Here is an 8994-nt window from a genome sequence, read left to right on the forward strand (position 1 = left end):
TCATTGTGGTTGCCCTCCCCCCTGCTGTGAATAAGTCCCTGAGAGTTGTTAACAAATGACATAATAAATAGTATTTGAAGAAATTCCTAAAATGTTAGAACATCCAATCTCAAAAATGTCACATTCAGAGAATTATTCCCTCTTGGTGAACTTTGAGAAACACAATAGCTGAGAATAAGATCAGAATAGGCAGGTAAAGTGGGAATAAGAGGCACTCCTAGGAATCCCCAGCAAAACAACCTTCCTGGCTCCATCTTAGAAGCAAAGCTCAAGAAGGAACTTTGGAGTTGACAGTAACGAGTGAGCTGGGCCTTAAAATGAGCTGCTATAACTAGTTACACATTGAATGAATGAATGAAAACACCAAGTCAAACAGGACACACTGCTCAGAAGCAACCATCTTTTGTGATTACAAAGTGTTGAACGATAATAATAATTAATGATAATAGCTAATTCTGGTTAAATAACCCCAAAATCACAAAAGGTATGTGTGTGTGTGTATGTGTGTGTGTGTGTGTGTGTGTGTGTGTACATTGTACTAAGTGCTACAGATACAAAGACAGATGAATATAGTCCCTGTTCTCAATGAGCCTCCATTCTAATGGGGGAGACGATGTGTAAATAACGAGGCACATCTAAGAACTGTACAGACTAGACAAAAGGTCTGAGAGCAGTTGGAGGAGGTGAGGCACTCTCTTGCATGACAAAGGGCTAGAATGAAGGCTTGTGGGAAGCCAGAGAAACCAGGAGTTACTTGTGAGGGGGCAGAGCATCCCAGGTTGGGGACCAGCCAATGAAAAAGCAGAGAGGGGAGTCAGAGTGCTGAACTTGAGGAGTCAAGTGTAAGAAGACCATTATCGAGGCCACTGAGAAAAGGACAGTGGACGTTAAGATCTATACATGTTCAAAGGTTTTCTCTGAATTCTACATTTATATCTCCTTCCATAACCTAGCTTTATTTCAATAATATGTTCTATCACTTGCTGCTAAACATCTTTATTATCATTACCAATGCTCTGGTCAAAATCGTTAGAAAAGCGAAATGCAACGCACTCTCGTGAGTGATTTGGCTTTGTCTTTATGTGGGGGTGGGTAGGGAGGATAACAATAACGGTCGTAGCAGCTATAGTTGGATTCATAGAACACTAAGTTTCGCAGAGTGGTTTGTGCATATTATCTCGTTGGATTGTCTTCATTTTACAGATGAAGAAAATGAGGCTGAGATTAAGCCACTTGTCCAAAGTCACTCAGCTTGTAATCATCTGAGACAGAATTTGAACCTTGATCTTGCCAACTCCAAGTCCAGTGCTCTCTCCCTTGAGCCCTCTTGGGAAAGAGTATACTCTTGAACTACCTTGATTTCTGGAGAGGAGGGAACCACCATACATTAGGTGCCTACGGTATGCCAGGCACTGTGCTAAGCACTTTACAGACATTATCTCATTTGATCCTCATGACAACCCTGGGAAGCAGGTGCTATTATTATCCCCATTTTACAATTAAGGAAACTGAGGCAGGCAGTGCTTAAGCAACTTGTCCATAGTCACGCAGCTAGTAAGTGTCTGAGCCTAGATTTGAATTCAGTTCTTCCTGACTCCATGCATAGCGCTCTATCCTGCTTATTTCTAGCTTTGTTTAGTAGCTTCAAAGAATACATAAATTTAGCTGGAACCAGCATGTTGTATTGGATTTAGAAGTAGAGAAATGTGTGCTCATAGGACCATGGCTGAGTAAGTCATTTTCCCTTCCTGAGACTTAATTTCCTCATCCAGAGAGGCAGAACAGTTCAGTGGAAAGAGTACTGAACTTGTCATGGACCACAGGCTCAGTCCCTTACTGTCTGTGTGACCTTGGGCAAGTTCTTTTACTTCTTTCAGCTTCCTCATCTGTAACATAAGAGGCTGACCCAGTAGCCTCTGAGATTCCCTCCCACTCTACACCTGTGAGCTGTAAAAGAGAGATAACTACTCTTGCCCTAGGTACTGAGGGAAATTATTTGTCTATTATATTAATAACCAATTATTAAATTAGGATTAAGGCTTTTTCTCTTTATTTCCTCATTCAGGTACCCCTGTAGGTCAGCTAATCTCTGAAGGTCATGACTGATAGATGAGATTGCCCAAATCCTCCAGAAGCATGCTCCTTAATCTTGAGCAGGATCTCACCTAACCAGAAGGCCTTACTTATGTTTAGAGTGTGTGTTTTCGTCCTTCGTTGCTGAAGAAGACCATGCCATCGGAGAAATAATGACATGACTTGCACTTGACTTTTGTTTTTGAGTGAGGGAGGGCTGTGTAGGTCACCAGCCTCACTTCTCCTGCAAGCCATATGAATCCAGTGACCAGATATTCATCAGAATGACTGGAGATGACCCAGGATGAGGCAATTGGGGTTAAGTGACTTGCCCAAGGTCACACAGCTAGTGAGTGTCAAGTGTCTGAGGTGAGATTTGAACTCAGGTGTCCTCATGACTCCTGCACTGGTGCTCTATCCACTGTACCACCTAGCTGCCCCTCTGTTCAGAGTATAAACAAGATCTAATCTAAGAGAATTCCAGCCTCAAATGATTGTACTCCTCTACTGGAGTTTAGGGTAACCCAGCTCATGGGGAAAACCAACCAGAGTGGTCTGGGTAGAGATGGATTCTCTTGTTCAAATTGCTGAAGGTGATCAAGTCAAGTTCTCAGCAGGAAGAGCTGAAGACTTTTAGCCCACCTCCTCATTTAAATGCCTCCCTCTCATTCATTATTCACCAGTCAGAGCTGATTTCTCTTGTCAGGGCATTCCTTTTCAAAAAAAAAAATATTTAAGGCATTCAGTGTCCAGTTAGGTGTCTTTGGTTACTGAATCAATTTATTGATTATCAACTAACCTAATTAATAAATTAATTTTTAATTATCCAGAAACTCTGTCTCTCGGGTTTTCAATCATCTCATTAACCCACAGAGTCATTATAAGGAAAGCATTTGGTGGAAATGTGAGTTGCTATTCTTTCATAGGTGATATTTACCCTCTTAAAAACCTTCTTCCCTTTTTAAGCATTATTTGTTTCCTAGACATAGAACGGCCATTGCTAAGACACAGCCCCCTACTAGAGCAATGAGAATATTTCCCATTTGAAAAGAGAGTAATGAAAACACCTGTTGCTTCTGCTAACAAGCATATTCTTAGTGACTCAGCCGGGTTTCACTGAATTTTGGTGTCTTTATTTTCATCTCCATTTCCATTATCTCTTTTTTTTTTTTTGCATTAGTCTTCTCATAGAGTTCTCTCTCCCAGATTTCTTCACCTCAGCTTTTAGTTGTCTGACTTTCACTCCTAGACTCTCTATTTTTCTATTTCAGTTTTTTTTAATGTGTATTCTTTCTTGAGGAGATTTCCAAAACCACTCCCTTGGCCTTTTTGGATGGCTCTGCTTGGTAACTGCTGCCCACTGTAATTGCAAATCTATATGAGAAACACTTTTCCATCATTATGGCAAAGGTGGTGGAAAGTAACCTAAAATGTAGATATTCTTCCAGGGGAGGTGATTAAAAAAATTAGAGCTTAGTTGTTGATTGGGGAGATAAATGTAGTAATTAGCTTTGTATTAGTAGTAAGTTTTGGAGTATGATAATTATAGGGGAAGTATTTTATTATCTGCAAAAGTTGCATTAAGTGACCTGGAAAGGATCGTGAAGCTATCTGTATATATTTCAAGAAATTGTGGAGTTAAAAAGAAAGAGGAGGAAGATAAAAACACTTCGGTTGAATCTAACTTTGTTTTGTGTCTTTCATCAAACTGTACTGAAAGAACTATTCTGAAATGATCACTGAGAGAACTATGCTCAACTGTGTCATACTGGATACTTATTTGTTGAGCTGGGGGAGCTAGGTGGCATAGAGGATGGAGCACTGAGCCTGGAGTCAGGAAGATTCTTCTTCTTGAGTTCAAATCTGTTCTCAGATACATACTGGCTGTGTTACCCTGGGCAAGTCACTTAACCCTGTTTGCCTCAGTTACCTAATCTATTAAAATGAGTAGGAGAAGGAAATGGCAAACTACTCTAGTATCTTTACCAAGAGAACCCAAAAGAGGTCACAAAGAGTCAGACACAACTGAACCAACTAAACAACAACAAATTTGCTAAACTAATCAAAGTTTTATCAGAAGTAAATGTGCTAAAGTTTTGATAAAAGACTTACTATTTCGCTTGAGTGTTATCATTGACAAACATAAAGAGTTAAATTAAATGAAGGCTTAATAGTGTATAAAATAAATTTTAACCTGGGAAAATGGGGGGGGAGGGGAAGAGGACATTAAAAGATTAAAAGTTATAGCCCTTGAGGTAAAATTAATATAATGAAAGTGTACCTTCTCTTAGGATTTAATAGTTAATAAATGTGTTAGAAAAGCACCCCTAATTTAAAAGGAAAATCTTGAATTCAAGAAGAAATTATAAAAACAAACAGCCCTTTGATAGGCTAGATATTTCAATGATTCATGCAAGACTACAAATTTTCAACACAGAAAATTACTCTTTCATAATCATACACTGTAACAGACAAGAAAAATCACACATGAGTTTGCGCAGAAGGAATGTTTCTGAAACTCATTCCCAACCAACTTTGCTCACCACTCTGAATTTCTGTAATTTATTTTTATATGAGGCTTCTCTTAACTACCATGTACATACCCATGATGCTTTGGGACCAGAAACACTCACTCATGAAGGGGAAGATTGTGTATATGCACGTGGCATGGGGATATCTTTGAAACAGAAGGTTTTGGAATGAAGAGTGACAAATCTGGAAATAATTGTAGAGAAAGCAGTGGGCATGAGAAGAAATGGTAGCAGCATGTAGATGAGACTGAAGATGTGGGCCCACGCAGTGGAGAAACCAAGTTCCAGCATATGTGGTCCAAGGGAGGCCAGCAGTCTGATCTTCTGAGATGAGAGAAGAGATCTGATCCAACAGAGCCATTGTCAGAGGTTAGTCTTGCTGAAGATCAATTTTACACATCGAGACATTAGCACTTTGCTGTCTTTCAAGATTACCAGTCCAATGCCAAGAGACAATATTGTCTTTCAGACCTTACAGACTTTAGTATTTCTCTAGTGAGTAGATCATTAAACCTTTCCTTTCCCCTGAGAGAGTTGCTGCAGACTAGTTTGCCAGAAGTTATAGTAAGAGTAGCTCAGAAACAATATCCTGTATTCTGACCACATGGAAACAATTATAATAATAAAAACAATACTCCAATGAGGTGAATAGTGGAAATATTATTTATACAGGCAGCATACCATAATAGAAAATACATTAGACTTGGAATTAGAAAGGACTGGGTTCAAATCTTGCTGGCTAAACAAATCACTTTTCAGCCCCAGCTTCCTCATCAATAAATTAGAAATAATGATACTATTACCCCTAACTCAAAAGATTGGTATCAGAAGGAAATATGATAATATATGTAGCATGGATTACAAGATTTTAGAAAGTGTTATATAAATGTCAGCTATTATTTGATCTGGACCCAGGATTTCATTGGCATAGGGACCTTCTTGTGGAAAATGCCCTCTCTCAATGAAAATCGTCAATTACTCTACAACTTATAGTTTGAGAAAGTTGCCATGACGCACTGAGAGGGTGAAACTTGCCCAGTCACATTGCCAGTGTGGGTCAGATGGAGGGCTTGTACCTGATTCTTGCTAAATCCTATGGAGATTCTCCATGGACTACGCCATGATACTTTTCTATTATTACCATCATCATTGTTGTTACAGATGAGGAAGCAGATTCTGAGAGGTTAAACAACGTGTCCTGAAGCAGCTAACAAAGGTATCTTCTGAAAACCACAATTGAGAGAAATATGCCAGTCACTAAAAGGAGAATGTCTAGGGTTCTACAAAATTTAAAGTCATTTGTTATTATTGATTTAAGTTGAGTGCTTAGTGGTATAGTGTTGTAGTTACTACAGAGCTCTAGGAGGGAGCGGGAAGTATGTTGCTTCCCACTTCTAGAACTGATGGACACTTTCTACCATTAGTCATAATACAGTCATTAAGGTACATGATACAGTACTGCTTCTCTTCCTGTAGAGTGTTTATTATCCATCTACATACAATTTTTCAAGTAACACCTGTCAGTGCTATTTTTGCATCATACATTCCTTCCACTTCCAAAATGATACGACTATTCCGTGGATGCATGCTGGTGTTCTTGGGTGAGGACACTGTCTTTATACTAACCAGGAGGGAAGTCATAGAATCTTACAGTCTCCAAGTCAGAAGGGCTCTTAGGAGACCCTGCACCTGAGCAGGGATCCCCTCTGTAACATCCCAACAATGGCCCAGTTGGCCATCCTGATAGCTGAGTAGCAAAAAGATTAGAAGTTTTCTAAATAACTACAAACTATCTTCAATCATATGAAAAATGCTCCAGACACTAATAACAAAAGAAATATGCATTTAAACAAATGACCCTGAGGTTTCACCTCTCATACACCAAATTAGCAAAGATGAAAAGCTCTGGAAATAGTCAATGTTGGAAGGACTTTGGAAAGTCAGTCATAATAATACACTTTTTTAAAAAATTAATTTATTTAAGTTTTCAACATTCATTTCCACAAAATTTTGGTTCCAAATTTTCTCCCCATTTCTCCCTTCCCCCACCCCAAAATGCCAAACATTCTAATTTATCCCTATCATCAATCTGCCCTCCCTTCTAACATCTTTCCCTTCCATTATCCCTATCTTCTCTTTTGTCCTGTAGGGCAAGATAACTTTCTATACCCCTTTACCTATATTTCTTATTTCCTAGTTGCAAGAACAATACTCAACAGTTGTTCCTAAAACTTTGAGTTTCAACTTCTCTTCCTCCCTCCCTCCCCACCCACTTCCTTTGGGAAGGCAAGCAATTCAATATAGGCCATATCTATGTAGTTTTGCAAATGACTTCCATAATAGTCATGTTATATAAAACTAACTATATTTCCCTCCATCCTATCCTGCCCCCCATTTCTTCTGCTCTCTCTTTTCATCCTGTCCCTCCCCAAGAGTGTTGACTTCTAATTGCTCCCTCCTCCCATTGCCCTCCTTTCCATCATCCCCTGCACCCTGCTTATCCCCTTCTTCCCCACTTTCCTGTATTGTAAGATAGGTTTTCATACTAAAATGAGTGTGCATTTTATTCCTTCCTTTAGTTGACTGTGATGGGAGTAAACTTCATGTTTTTCTCTCCCCTCCCCTCTTTTTCCCTCCACTAAAAAGTCTTTTGCTTGCCCCTTTTATGAGAGATAATTTGCCCCATTCCATTTCTCTCTTCTCCTCCCAATGTATTTCTCTCTCTCACTGCTTAATTTCATTTTTTTAAGATATGATCCCATCCTATTCAATTCATTCTGTGCTCTATGTGTGTGTCTGTGTAATTCCACCAACTATCCAGATACTGAAAAGTTTCAAGAGTTACAAATATTGTCTTTCCATGTAGGAATGTAAACAGTTCAACTTTAGTAAGTCCCTTATGGTTTTTCTTTCCTGTTTACCTTTTCATGCTTCTCTTCATTCTTGTGTTTGAAAGTCAAATTTCCTTTTCAGCTCTAGTCTTTTCATCAAGAATGCTTGGAAGTCCTCTATTTCATTAAAAGACAATTTTTTCCCCTGAAATATTATACTCAGTTTTGCTGGGTAGGTGATTCTTGGTTTTAGTCCTAGTTCCTTTGACTTCTGGAATATCATATTCCATGCCCTTCTTTCCCTTAATATAGAAGCTGCTAGATCTTGTGTTATCCTGATTATATTTCCACAGTACTTGAATTGTTTCTTTCTAGCTGCTTGCAATATTTTCTCCTTGACCTGGGAACTCTGGAATTTGGCCACAATGTTCCTAGGAGTTTCTCTTTTTTGGATCTCTTTCAGGAGGGGATTGGCGGATTCTTTCAATATTTATTTTGCCCTCTGGTTCTAGAATATCAGGGTAGTTTTCCTTGATAATTTCATGAAAAATGATGTCTAGGCTCTTTTTTTGATCATGGCTTTCAGGTAGTGCCATAATTTTTAAACTGTCTCTCCTGGATCTATTTTCCAGGTCAGTTGTTTTTCCAATGAGATATTTCACATTATCTTCCATTTTTTCATTCTTTTGGTTTTGTTTTGTGATTTCTTGGTTTCTCATAAAGTCATTAGCCTCCATCTGTTCCATTCTAATTTTGAAAGAAGTATTTTCTTCAGTGAGCTTTTGAACCTCCTTTTCCATTTGGCTAATTCTGCTTTTGAAAGCATTCTTCGCCTCATTGGTTTTTTGACCCTCTTTTGCCAATTGAGTTAGCCTATTTTTCAAGGTGTTATTTTCTTCAGCATTTTTTGGGGTCTCCTTTAGTAAGGTGTTGACCTGATTTTCATGCTTTTCTTGCATCTCTCTCATTTCTCTTCCCATTTTTTCCTCTACCTCTCTTACTTGATTTTCAAAATCCTTTTTGAGCTCTTCCATGGCCTGAGACTATTGCATATTTATTTTGGATATTTGGGATACAGATGCCTTGACTTTTATGTCTTTGCCAGATGGTAAGCATTGTTCTTTCTCATCTGAAAGGATGGGAGAAGATATCTGTTCACCAAAAAAGTGACTTATTTTTTTCTTATAGTCTTATTTTTTTCCCTTTTTTGGGCATTTTCCCAACCAGTTATTTGACTTTTGGGTCCTTTGTCAAGAGTAGGGTATACTCTGGGAATCTGTAAGGTCTCAGTTCCTCCAAGGTGGCACAATCAAGTGTGTACACTGGTCTGGGAGCAGGGAGAGATTTTTTTTTTGTTGTTCCCAGAATCTTAGCAGTTACTTCTCCACAGCCACCTGGTCTCCAGTTCCGCCAAGTCAGTACTGGGGGCTGATTTTCAGTTAACCTGTAGAGTCAGAGCCGCCATTCAGTGCAAGACAAAGACCAGCTCCCTCAGGACCTCTACACAGGGCAAAAGTAATAATTAGCTCCTCAGTGCCCCCAGTGGTTTTAGGATCCAA

Source organism: Notamacropus eugenii, chromosome 3 (assembly GCF_028372415.1).
Source record: "Notamacropus eugenii isolate mMacEug1 chromosome 3, mMacEug1.pri_v2, whole genome shotgun sequence".
NCBI lineage: Eukaryota > Metazoa > Chordata > Mammalia > Diprotodontia > Macropodidae > Notamacropus > Notamacropus eugenii.